Below are 13,812 nucleotides of genomic sequence, written 5' to 3'. Positions count from 1 at the left end.
GCCAGACAGGCTCCTGGGTATGCCACCTGTTCCCTGAATTCGTGTGCTTGAGAGACTCCGTTGTGGCATCTTCGACCACGAGGAGAGAAAGCTATGGGGCAGAAGAGTGACTCTGGGCTGACCGGGAAGCAGAATTGGCGAGGGACCGAGTCTTCTGGAGGAGGAGGGGTGCAGGGTGTCAGGATTCTGGCAGCTACAGGCTGGGATGGGTGCATGCAAGGCCCTAACACCAGCAGGGACAGAGCTCTACAGGAAGCTGGCAGAGTGGAGACTTCTGTGCCAGCCTGAGCTGGTGCAGTATTTATCCACTTCCCACTTCCAGAGGGCCTCTGCCTGGCTGATGTGCCACCGGGGCGGGGGGAGAGGAAGACACAGCACCTCCTGGGGAATGGCTTCTGTCTTCAATACTCCCTTACTTTCAGGTGGAAATTGCTAAATGCCTTCTCTGGGTAACAGACAGATAAGGAGTTCAGCGGAAGAAGGACCACTTCCGATAGAGAATGGAATCTAAGAAGGCATCCTGGAGGAAGTGGCATCTAAGACTCCAAGGCTAAAAAAGATTTAGAGATGAGGAGATGGGAGAAAGGAGGACAAGGAGACGTGAAGGAGAGGAAACAACACGCACTGAATGGTGGGATGTGTTCGGGATGGGTGGGAAATTCAGTGAGAACCTAGGATGTACGAAGGGGAATAACAACAAGGATGAAAAGCTGGGCTGGGACAGATCATGGAGGTCTTGAACATGTCCATCTTTCCTCTTGTTTTTCTTGAAGTTGCTCGTCTCCTTTTCCCACCAAGAGACGCGTCCCACCTACTCCTCCCTCTACCTCAGTGCCTCCACCCCCAGCTCTCTGCCGCTTTCACTTTAGCCCGCAGGCCCCCTGTCCACAAGTGTCCTTCCTGGGACACAGTGGACACCAGGTCCCCAACAGGGGACTCTCCTGGGTCCCTCTCAGCTCAGTCTCCAGTCTCTGGATTCCCCACGCCCAGGAATGAACTGCATGGAGAAAGCTTCCTGTTTCGCTTGTCACCTTCTAAATCCCTGCTTGGCCCATTCGTCCTCAGGAAAGAGTTGGAAGGAGGCCAGGAACAGCCAGACGAGGTCCAACCTGTTGTAAGAGTGTAAACCCCACCCCACCTCCGCGTCCTTCCCTTCTCCCCTGGGAGTTCCAGAATGCGCCTGGGCTTTGTCGTAGTCCCGCTTTCCCATTGTCCTCCTAGCAAATCCAGGACCATTTTGGAGGTGCCCCCTCGGCCTCCCTCCCCAAATCCCCAGAGTCCTACCCAGCTCTCTATTTGGGTGCACCCCGTGGAATTCCGTAATTGTGAGGCGGGGAGACCATCTGCCCCAATCCTCCCCCTCTCAGAAGTACTGAATCTGGAATGTTTGGGAAGAGTTGCCTCCCTTCAACAATCAGGGGGTCTAACTTATTTGCTGATCGGTGGCTCCCATGTCACTGAGATGATACAGGCCTTTACATGTGAGCCTCTGCAATTTCCTCTCCTTCCAGGATAAAGTGCCTCTGCCTTTTTACCGCCCTGCTTCTCTCCACCGTTTCTGTGTCTCAGCGCTTCCTGTGTGGAAGGCTGGGAAACATCCCTGGCCCCGAGGTGCTCACAGTTGAGGAGTACAAGGCAGACACACAAAGAGGGAGTCAGACTGCAAAGGCACCCAAATAAATGTAAGAACCTTCTTTCTGGGGCGCCTGGGTGGCTCAGTCGGTGAAGCGTCCGACTCCAGCTCAGGTCGTGATCCCACAGTGTGAGTTTGAGCCCCACCTCTCTGCTGTCAGCATAGAGCCCACTTCAGATCCTCTGTCTCCCTCTCTCTCTCGGCCCCTCCCCTGCTCGTGCTCTCCCCCACCTCTCTAAAATAAACATTTTTTTAAAAGTCTAAAAAAAAAAAAAGAACCTTCTTTCTGAAGCAAACCCATTTCTCTGAGGTCTTAGTACTATTCTTGCTTTATCATCTGCCCATGTATTAGGCCCCCCAATCCCTTTCCATGAGCCTAGAGCAAGGTCAGCAAACTACAGCCCACAGGCCAAATCCTGTCCTCTGCCTGTTTGTGAATAAAGCTCTTTGGGACACAGCGGTGCCGATTCCCTTAAGGATGGTCTCCAGTTGCTCTCACACGACAGCGGCAGAGTTGAGTACTTGTGACAGAGACCACACGGCTGGCAAAGCCTAGCACAACTGGCTCCTTATAACAGGAGTTGGCTGACACCTAGTTGGTAGGTAGTTTGGGACCCTGTTGGCTCAGCAAGATGTAAAGGAACTCAGGAAAGATGACCGAGTTGGAAGTGGAGGGGACTAGCCCACACTTTCCTCCTCAGCCTACACGTACGCTCAAGACTTCCAGAACCTATGGGGAAACCTCTCACTGTGCCAGTCGGCTTTCTACCTCTCTGCTTCATGTCCCACCCATTCCTAAGCCCACACAGCCGGGCCTTGCCCCTATCTTCAACTGAAATGTTCCCACTAGGACCACCAATGACCTCCTCATTACCGATTCCATTTTTTTCCTCAGTCCTCCTCATACACAACGTCTCTTAAGCATTTGCCTCTATTGACTATGTCAGAAATTCCCATGGCTTCTGGGAAGACTGGTCTCTCTTGGATCGCCTCCTATTTGTTCAGCTACTTTATCTCTGGTCCTTTCTCATGTGTCCTCTTCCGTCCCCCTGCTACCTACATACACGCGGTCTGCAAGGATTTGTCTGGTCCTCCTCTCCCTCCATACTCTGTCACCGGGACAAAATCATACACGTGCCTGATTTCACCTGTCACTTTTGTATTGATGGCTTCCCAATATACAACCTCTGAACTAAAGGCCCAGATTTTTTTTTTTTTAAAGTAGGCTTCATGCCCAGCGTGGAGCCCAACTCGGGGCTTGAATTCACGACCCTGATGAGACCGAGATTTCTAACAGAAGTCAACCTCTGTGGCTCCTCAGATACATGTCTTACTGGCCAAACAAACTGCGTTTGTCCAGCATCAAACGCTGTCTTCCTCTACTTCTCTCCTCGCCTAATCGCCTTTGCTCTTCTTCCAGCTGCCCCTTATTTGCTACTGTTTCCAATAGATCCGCCCTCGACCCTTCTCTTTTGGGAGCAGTTGTATCCATCCTCACAGTTCCGACAGTCGCCGATCCCCGAATCACTGCCCAAGCTATGTCTCCAGATGTGTTTCCAGCTGCCTCCTTACATTCCCAAATATTTGTATGAGGTAGACATCTGATGCTTTTGCCTGCCCAGATTTCATCCCCCTTCTGGTAACTACACCTACGCTTTCCTTCGTGGAGACACCTGTTCTCCACTTTGAGTCCCCATGATTCACCCGAGGCTGACCTCACCTACCCCTCCAGGGGCAATCACACAACCCAGTTGTATCAGTTGTCTGTTGCCGTGTAACCATTTAGCCCACAGCTTAATAGCTGAGGACAACACACATTTATTTTCTTGCGGTTTCTGTGGGGCGGGAATCTGGGCAGGGCTTAGTTGGGTCCTCTGATCATGATGTCTCAGGTAGCTGCCCTAAGAGTGTCTGTCACTCAGGGCAGGGGTTCATCTGAAGGCTCAGTGGGCAAAAGGAATTGCCTGCAAGCTCACTTTCTTGGTGGTTGGCAGGATTTCGTTCCTTGAGGCCCTCATTTCTTTGGTGGCTGTTGGCTGGTCCTCGGTTTCTTGCAATGTGGCTGTGTCCAGCATGGCGGCTTGCTTGCGTCATCAAAGCCAGCAAGCGAGAGAGTCTTTGGCAAGTGGCAAAGCGCAATCTTTTGTCACCTAATCACAGAAATGACAACTCCTCAGGGCGCCTGGCTGGCTCAGTCAGAAGAACGTGCAACTCTTGATCTTAGGGTGGTGAGTTCGAACTCCAGGCTGGGTGTAGAGATTACTTAAAATAAATAAATAAAATGAATTTTAACATTCTTTTAATGTTTATTTTTGAGAGAGAGAGAGAGAGAGAGAGAGAGACAGAGCGTGGGAGGGGGAAGGGCAGAGAGAGAGGGAGACACAGAATCCGAAGCAGGCTCCAGGCTCTGAGCTGTCAGCACAGAGCCCGACACGGGGCTCGAACTCACGAACCGTGAGATCGTGACCTCAGCTGAAGTCGGAAGCTTAACTAACTGAGCCACCCGGGCACCCCAAATAAATAAAATAAACTTAAAGGGGCGCCTGGGTGGCGCAGTCGGTTAAGCGTCCGACTTCAGCCAGGTCACGATCTCGCGGTCCGCGAGTTCGAGCCCCGCGTCAGGCTCTGGGCTGATGGCTCAGAGCCTGGAGCCTGTTTCCGATTCTGTGTCTCCCTCTCTCTCTGCCCCTCCCCCGTTCATGCTCTGTCTCTCTCTGTCCCAAAAATAAATAAACGTTGAAAAAAAAAATTAAAAAAAAAAAAAGTGACAACTCCAACGTTGCCATATACTATTAGTTAGAAGTAAGCTACCCAAAAGAAGGGGATTACAAATACTAGGAAGTACCGTCACTAAAGGGCCAACTTGCAGACTGTCAACCACAGAGGATTTAGCCAATTAAATCACTGTAATTGATTCAAGGATGGGTATCCACTCAGAGTCCATCAGCATTAAGACCCGAGAGGTTGGCGGGAACCTTGGGGACAGTGGCATTGCTGGGGTTGTTATGCTGGCGAAAGGCAAGCTTGAAATTGATGATGGCCTTCTTCTATTCACATAGGGTTTAGGACACTGTGACCCACAAGCCAAAGGTTCCCAGCTGATCAAAAGTCTCAGGGATGCCTTGGATTCAGTTTGCCCAAACCCACGTTGATTACCATACCTTCATCTTTCCCACAGACCCACTTCTCTCCCTAGGTTCTTCTTCACCATTAAAACTATAACACAGTCGCTCAGGCTGAAAACCTTGGAGTCACCTCCAGCCTTCCTTATCTGCTGTGGAGATTGGAATGACCCATGCAACATGGCTTAATTCTATAGAACTGTAAGAGAGACCTTCTGCTGTATTTGCAGAGATGGGGGAGGCTCTGAGGTGACCCCCGACACACCATTTTCGTATAGGCAAACAAGTCACTCTAGGTTTTTCACCAAGCCACTAGAATCTTACAGAATTTCTGGATGTGAAGCACATGGTGTAGAGAATGAGAATAGGACGTCTGACTCTCCTAGCAAAATGCACCATAGGCTACGGGGAAATTCTGGCAAACTGCCTGGTAGTTTGTGGTTTGGAAGGCACCCTGGGCTGGATTGGTGAGAATATTCCTTCTGTCTCTAAGGCAGATTAAAAGAAATTGTGCCGATGGGATGTCAACTATACTCCCAAAATTAAAAAAAAAAAAAAAAAAAAAGAGGAGCGTCTGGGTGGGTCTGTCGGTTGAGCATCCGACTCAGCATTTCGGCTCAGGTCATGATCTCACAGTTGTGAGTTCGAGCCCCACATCACGCTTTGTGCTGACAGCTCGGAGCCTGTTTGGGATTCTCTCTTTCTGCCCCTCCCCTGCTCTCTCTCTCTCTCAAAATAAATAAGTTAATTAAAAATATATTGAAAAAATAAAAATAAACAAATACAAAATTAAAAAAAATTTTTTTAGTGTTTATTCATTTTTGAGAGACAGAGAGAGACAGAACATGAGTGGGGAAGGAGCAGAGAGAGAGGGAGACACAGAATCCAAAGCAGGATCCAGGCTCTGAGCTGTCGGCCCTGAGCCCCATGCGGGGCTCAAACTCAAAAACCTTGAAATCATGACCTGAGCCGAAGTCAGCGCTTAACTGACTGAGCCACTCAGGCGCCCCAACAAATACAAAATTAAAAAAAAAGAAATTGTGCGATTTGAAAATCAGTCACAATGTCCTTTATATCTTCTTCCTTAGGGTTCCAGTCATAAAGCTAATCCGTACCTCTCTTTCCCTATGCTACTTTCATCCAATTGACCTAAATCCTGGGCTCAGATGTTCCTCTTTTCACCATTCCCCTGCCAGCTGAATATCAGCCTCTGAAAACTTTCCTCTTTTTTTTTTTTGTTTAATGTTTATTTATTTATTTTGAGAGAGACAGATAACAAGCAGGGGAGAGGCAGAGAGAGAGGGAGACAGAGAATCTCATGCAGGCTGTGCATTGCCAGTGCGGAGCCCCACGCGGGGCTCGAACTCACGAAGCTAGAGATCACGACCTGAGCTGAAGTCGAGTCAGATTCTCAACCTACTGAGCCACCCAGGTGCCCCTGAAAACTTTCCTCTTAACCTCCACTCCATCAGAGTGCAAGTCCACAACACAAACCTCCTATCGTTCACCTGCCCCAAATTGTGATGGCTCCCTAATTGCTTCCTGACCTTTAATAGGTCATGGACTCTGTTTCTGAGAAGGTGATGGAAACTGTGGGTAACTCATTCTAGAAAAATCTGTATTTTGTGTTTGGGTGTACATCACAAGGCGAAATGAACCCTCTGGATTCCATTTGCATACTGCCTCCCTGACAACATACCCTCCCATCTTCCTCCAAGTTAGACCTTCGTAAAAAGGATGTAGTCCAGATTTTTTTTTAAGCAAGGTATACTTTCTGTTTTTCTCCTCTTTTTATTTTTGAGAGAGAGTATAAAGGGGGAGGAACAGAGAGAGAGACACACAGAATCTGAAGCAGGCTCCAGATACTCAGCTATCAGCACAGAACCCGACCTGGGGCTTGAACTCATGAACTGTGAGATCAAGACCTGAGCCAAGGTCGGACACGCAGCCAACTGAGCTACCCAGGGGACCCCTCTAGCCCAAACGTTTTAGCACAGTATTCAGGACCTTCCAAATTCATCTCCACCTGCCTTTTTAGCTGCACCTCTGCCTTGTGTGATTATTGTTATTTTATGTCTGGCTCCCCATCAGACCAAAATCCTCCCTGACAGCAAAGACTGTGTGCCCTCTCATTTTTCCTTGTTACATCTCCCCAGATGGAATGAAAGTTTCTCTGGAGCACTAATCAGAACACCTAGCTTAGTCTAGATAAAGTGTTGGCTCACTGTTAGACTTTTAAAAAATTTTATTTCATTGTGTTGAGAGCACTTAACATGAGATCTATCCTCTTAACAAATTTATAAGTGGACAATACAGTATTGTTGACAATAGATGCAATGTCTTCAGCAGATCTCTCGAACTTACTCAGCTTGTTTAACTGACATCTTACGCCATTTGATTAGTAATTCCTCACACCCTCCCCCCACCTTCGGCTCCTGGCAACCACCATTCCACTCTTGGATTCTAAGGGCTTGACTATTTTGGATACCTCATAGAAGTGGAATCATGCAGTACTTGTCTTTCTGTGTCTGGTTTATTTCACTCAGCATAATGTCCTCAAGGTCCATCCATGTTGTTGCATCTTGAAGAATTCCCTCCTTTTTTTAAGGTTGAATAGTATTCCAGTGTGTGTGTGTGTGTGTGTGTGTGTGTGTCCGTCTGTATATATATATATGTATATATATATATATGCGTATATATATACTTTTTTTTTTTAATTTTTTTTTTAATGTTTATTTATTTTGGGGACAGAGAGAGACAGAGCATGAATGGGGGAGGGGCAGAGAGAGAGGGAGACACAGAATCGGAAGCAGGCTCCAGGCTCTGAGCCATCAGCCCAGAGCCTGACGCGGGGCTCGAACTCACGGACCGCGAGATCGTGACCTGGCTGAAGTCGGACGCTTAACCGACTGCGCCACCCAGGCGCCCCTATATATACTTTTTTTAAAAGTTTATTTATTTATTTGGAGAGAGAGAGAGGGAGAGAGAGGGAGCACGAGCAGAGGGGGTGGGCAGATAGAGGGAGCGACAGAATCCCAAGCAGGATCTGCACTGTCAGTACAGAGTCCGGTGCGGGGCTCGATCTCATGAACCGCAAAATCATGACCTGAGCCGAAACCAAGAATCTGATGCTTAACCGACTGAGCCACACAGGTGCCCCACATTTTCTTTATCTATTGATCTGTCGAACATTTAGTTTGTTCTTTCACCTTGGCTATCATGAATAGTGCTACAACAGACTGCTGGGTTTCTAGTAATTTCTAACAGCAAAGGGGTTTTAGGGTGATGGGCCTAGATGATATGATACAATGTCATAGTTCCCAATCTATATTCTAGTAGAGTTCTGAGTTCAAAACTTTTCAGTTTTAGTGGACCCCATGAAAATGGGTATTTCTTAGACCTTGTGACATGATTTTGGCTTGGGAAAATATAGGTCCCCACAGGTGAACTTAGCACATTTACCATTACTGTTGCCAGGAATCCTTTTTTGGTAGCTGGGGCCCTTTGGGGTCCCACAGAAACTTAAAGAACTGGCCCAGTTGGTGGACTCTTAGATGAGTTTATTGATTCATATTGTAGACCTGACCCAATTCCAACCCCCAACACAGGCCAGGGCAGGAATGTCCCCTAGGTCCCTGCAAAATAAGCCTTGTGGAGAAATCTGGGACAAAAGAAAATTGCCCCTCCTTGGTCACATTTCAAGATCCCTCCCACATTTTGTCCTTACCCCCACACCTCTCACATACACTGGGATATTTCATACCACGTGGTAGAAAATGGGAGGAAGACAGTATCAGTCCATAAGAGTGCGTGTTCTGAGGGGACAGAGACTCTGTTTGTCTTGTTTGACATTGTATTTCCAGTGTCCAAACAGTGCCTAGCATGTAGTAGGCACTCAGTTAATACTTACTGAATGAATGAAGGGGGCATTGAGAGAAGTCAGTGGATCTTTAGCTTCCAATCTGTAAATGCCTTGTAATTTCATCCAACCATAACCACTGAAGGATCTGGGTCACGCTAAGCATGGCAGCACCAATGGGATGACTTCAGATTTCTCCTACATGCAACATATGGAACACTGATAAACCAGGTGTACTCACTGTGTGCAAGGGTTTCATGTGACATCAACATGCTGTGGTTTGGATTACAGGTTCAGATTTGATTCTGCCTCAAGCTCTGGCCATCGTGTTTTATCCCAGCCAGCAGAAGGGGGGAAGAGGGACTGAAGAAGGGTGTGTCCCTATTTTAAGGACCTCTCCCAAAAGTTATCCTTGACACCTTTGCTTACATCCCATTGGCCAGAACTTAGTCACATGTCCACAACTACCTTCAGGGGAGGTCTTCATTTCAGTTGGCCAAGTTGCCAGCTGAAAATCAGGGGTGCTGTTACAAAGGAAGAAGTGGGGAACATATATGGGGAGACACTGTTGATATGGTTGGGGAGGTGGTTTGACATGGGAAGTCTGGCCTTGCAAAACCAGAGAAGCCTGTCTGAACTCAAGCTCCCAACTCACTGGTCTTACCTATAGAGTGAGGGTCACCAGGCCAATGCCACCTGGGGTGCAAGAGTGTGCTCTGTGGGTAAAAAACATGGCTGCTGAAGTCAGGTGGCCATGGGATCAAATACATCGCTGGATCTCTTCCTTTCTTTCATGTATGAAGCAAGGACAACAATACCCATCGAATAGGTTATGATGAGTATTTTACTACTGGGAAATCCCTGGGACAAGGTTGTCACCCAAGAATGGTGCTTTTTCTTATTATTATTCTTGTGGTAAAACACATATAACATAAAATTTACGCTTTTAACCCATGTTTAGTATACAGGAGTGTTAATATATGCACACTCTTGGGGTGTCTGCCCGGCTCAGTGGATAGAGCATGGGACTCCTGATGTCGGGGTCGTGAGTTCAAGCCCTACCTTGGGCATGGAGCCTACTTTAAAAAAAAAAAAAAAAAGAAGAAAACAATAGAGTAAAACCTTGGTTTGCAAGCATAATTCGTTCTGGAAACATGCTTATAATTCAAAGCACTCGTGTATCAAAGCGAATTTCAAGAACCATTGGCGCACGTTGGGATCATGTGACATTGGCGACCCGTACTACTCGGGTTGCAAGACAACGCTTGTTTATCAAGTTAAAATTTATTGGAAATGTTTGCTCGTCTTGCAGAACACTTGTAGAATGAGTTACTGGCAATCCAAGGTTTTACTGTATATATATATATATATATATGCCCACTCTCGAGCAACAGATCTCTAAAATCTTTCTGTCTTGCAAAACTGAAACTCTACACCCACTGAGCAACAACTCCCTTCCCCGTCCTCCTACCACTCCCTGGTAGCCACCTTTCTACTTCCTAAGAGCATGACTACTTTACATAACTCAGACGGAGACTCATGCAGTATTTGTCTTTTCGTGACCTGTTTCTTTCAGCTGGCCTGCTGGCCTGAAGTTCACAGTCATGCTGTGGCATACGGCAGGATTTCCTGCCTTTTTGAGGCTGAATAATGTTCTGTTGTATGTATACACCACATGTTCTTTACCCATACATTCTTCGTCTAACGGACATTGAGGTTGCTTCCATCTCTCAGCTGCTGTAAAGCTATAAGCATGGCAGTTCCTATCAGAAACTGGTTTGGTTAGTATCAGAAACCAGTTAGTATCGGAAAGTAGTTCTCTCCTTTTTTAAAAAAATGTTTTTAATGTTTATTTATTAAAAAAAATTTTTTTTAACGTTTATTTATTTTTGAGACAGAGAGAGACAGAGCATGAGCAGGGGAGGGTCAGAGAGAGAGGGAGACACAGAATCTGAAACGGGCTCCAGGCTCTGAGCTGTCAGCACAGAGCCCGACGCGGGGCTTGAACTCACGGACCGTGAGATCATGACCTGAGCTGAAGTCGGCCGCTTAACCGACTGAGCCACCCAGGAGCCCCAAATGTTTATTTATTTTTGAGAATGGGGGGGTGGTGGGAAGGGGGAGAGAGAGAGGGAGACACAGAATGTGAAGCAGGCTCCAGGCTCCGTGCTGTCAGCACAGAGCCCGGTGTGGAGCTGGAACTCAAGAACGGCGAGATCATGACCTCAGCCGAAGTCAGAAGTCAGATGCTTAAGCGACGGAGCCACCCAGGCGCCCCTATTGTCTCCTTTCTTTTAATACCCTTGCCTGGGAACTTCATGGTTTGATTGCTTTTTCTGCATATAACTAATTGTTAGGTTAAACACTTCAGGTGCTTGGACATGGGAATTCTTTAGATACTACATATCAATTAGGGGGAAAAGGGAAAACACCCCCTCTCCCTCAGGATCATAACAGAGTATAGATTCTCTTTAGGTGGCCCATTTGAATAGAAAAAGAAAGACAATCTATCTGCGGGGTTGTCACACTGTTTAATCCTACAGCTACAGTTCCAGACTCCAGATGTTGCCTTCCACGAAGGGTGCAGAACCATCCCCCAGTTCCGACTGAAGCTGTCCATCCGTGGAGTCCTAAATTCTGACCCCAGGAATCGAAGACGGGGGGCAGCGGTGAGGAAGAAAGACCACCCACACAAATGTGTAATTCCTTGGTAGAGAGAACACTTGTAAGGCAAGCCCCTGGCCGATAATAACCACAAGAAGCTGTGCTTTGGTATTCCTTCCTCTAGTGGTTTCCTGAGGAGACACATTAAGTAAGAATAACATCAATGTCATCATTATAAAGTAAAATCTTTACCCAAATACGGACATTGCACGCTCTGTGGGTTTTTTTTTTTTAACCATTTTTTAATTAAGCTCTACGCCCACCCGATACAGGGTTTGAACTCAGGACCCCCGAGATCGAAAATCTCTTGCTCTACCAACCGAGCCAGCCAGGCACCTCTGGACATTGTACACTTTGAATCAAAAGCTTTTGCTGCACGTTTATAGGCATAGGTGGTGCCACAGAAGCACAGTGCGAATCAGGTTCCCAAAGGAGCTTCCTAGTAGTTGGAGTGAAAAGGCAAATACTCATGAACATGTTACAAGTTATGTAAGGCAATATATGCTCAGCCTGGTGCTTGGAGGAGGGAGTGGTGCTATTGGCTGGGAAGACCAGAGAACACTGCTGGCTGGGGGATGGGGATTTGCACTGGACTCAGAATGGCAGCATTTAAATAAGTAGATAGGATTTAGAAAGTATTTTGTTGTTATTCTCGTGTTTTAGCTGGTATATACCGAGGGTCGGCTCTATAGATGCCAGGCCCCATACTTGAAACTGAAGGTAATGACAAAAAACCACGGTCCCGGCCTTTAAGGAGGTTTTCAGAATTATTTCAGCATGGGAGCAGAGTCTTCCAGTGAGGCCCACACTGCCCTGGCCCCAGAAATACCTCCAGGACACTAAGTCCCCATGAAGCGGAGCTAGATGACCAGGGATTGGGGATCCAGGGCTGACAGTCTGGCTCTGATGCTGTGTCCCGAAGCCAGCCACGTCCGGCACACTGGGACCACACCGGTGGGCCCCACGGTGGAGTCATTGCAGCCTGGCTGGCTCAGCGCCATGCATTTTCTGCTCAGCCCCCAACCCTTGGCCCTTGAGGCTGGTATTTGGTCTCCCTCTGTGGGACTCCTTCAGACTTTGACTCTTTAGTTGATTTAGGAGAGAAGACGAGGAAGAAGTGCCAGTGTGGCTCCCAAGAGAAAATGCTCAGTAATGAGCTGGCAACGTGGGGAGTCACCTGCATGGAGGTGGCGGGGGGTGGGCAGTGGGAGAAGCACAGGGATTCTGGGATGTGCAAGTAGCCGACTCTGGTTTGAATACCTTCTCTAGCCCTCCCCACTGGGTGACCCTGAGCAGGGGTCTGTCTTTTCTTTCTTTGCTTCTTTCTTTCTTTGTTTCTTTCTTTCTTCTTCCTTCCTTCCTTCCTTAAGTTTATTTATTTATTTAGAGAGAGAACGTGAGCAGGAGATTGGCAGAGAGAGAGAGGGAGAGAGAGAATCCCCAGCAGGCTCTCCGCTGTCAGTGCAGAGCCAGACGCAGGGCTGGAACCCACAAACTGTGAGATCATGACCTGAGCCGAAATCGAGTCGCATGCTTAACCGATTGAGCCCCCCAGGCGCCCCTGAGCAAATTACGTCTTACAGGCTCCTCTTCTTCGTCTGCAAACCTGGCAAAACAATCCCAAGGTGCAGGATTATTGCAAAGTTGCAGTGAAATACTGAAGCCCGGTGTGGAGCGCACGGTACAAGCCGTTTGCCAAGGGGTAATAGATGCAAGGGGGGTGGAGGAGCGTTCCGTGAGCTCTCCCCGGTGCAGAGAGGAGTCAAAAGCTAGCAGCTGAGCCAGGGCATGCCCATAGTTACGATTTTGGACAGCACTGCATTCTCGGCTACAGCGTTTTTTGCTAGCCGGAGCCATTCTGCGGTCACTCAAGGAGAAATGGAGTGCAGTGGGGGAGGGGCCCAGGAGGCGGCTGCACGGCCAGCCTGTCGCTCCCAGATGATGGATGAGCCTGTTCCAGGCCTTGTAATTAGTGCTGACTGGCTCTGAGACTCCTACCGTGGGGGAATGTTCCCTGCTTCCCCCATGTCCGGGAGGCCCTCCTCAGGGTCTGGGGCTGGACTGGGTGTAAAGTTTGCCCCGACACTCCAGCACACCCTTCCCGAGACCGGTGTGCGTGTGTTTCTGTACACGTGTGTGAATGTGAGTGTCTGGGCCTATCTGTGACTCTGGTGACCGCGATTGTGTGTACATGTGTGTACGCACATGTATGAGTGTACTTACACGTCTATGAGTGTGCGTGTGCACTAAGTTGTTAGTCGAGCCCAAGATTAAATACGCGATGAACTTTTGGCTTTCGGCTGGGAGGAGGTGAAAGTGCAACTGTCTTTGGTCGCCGTTCATCCAACACCAGCCACCTCCACCAGGCCACCTAAGTTCGACTCCAAGATCAAAGTCATATACTGGAGGTGCACGGGTAGGGAAGTCAGTGCCGCCTCGCTGCAGCCCCAGAGATCAGCCCCCCGGGTCTGTCTCCAAAGAAGGTTGGTGATGATATCGCCAAGGCAACCGGTGATGGGAAGGATCTGAGGATT

The sequence above is a fragment of the Lynx rufus genome, unplaced genomic scaffold (genome assembly GCF_022079265.1).
Source record: "Lynx rufus isolate CCGP_SWC_20201006 ecotype Redwood Valley unplaced genomic scaffold, mLynRuf1.p SCAF_9, whole genome shotgun sequence".
Taxonomy (NCBI): Eukaryota; Metazoa; Chordata; class Mammalia; order Carnivora; family Felidae; genus Lynx; species Lynx rufus.
Note: the sequence above shows the minus strand (reverse complement) of the source record.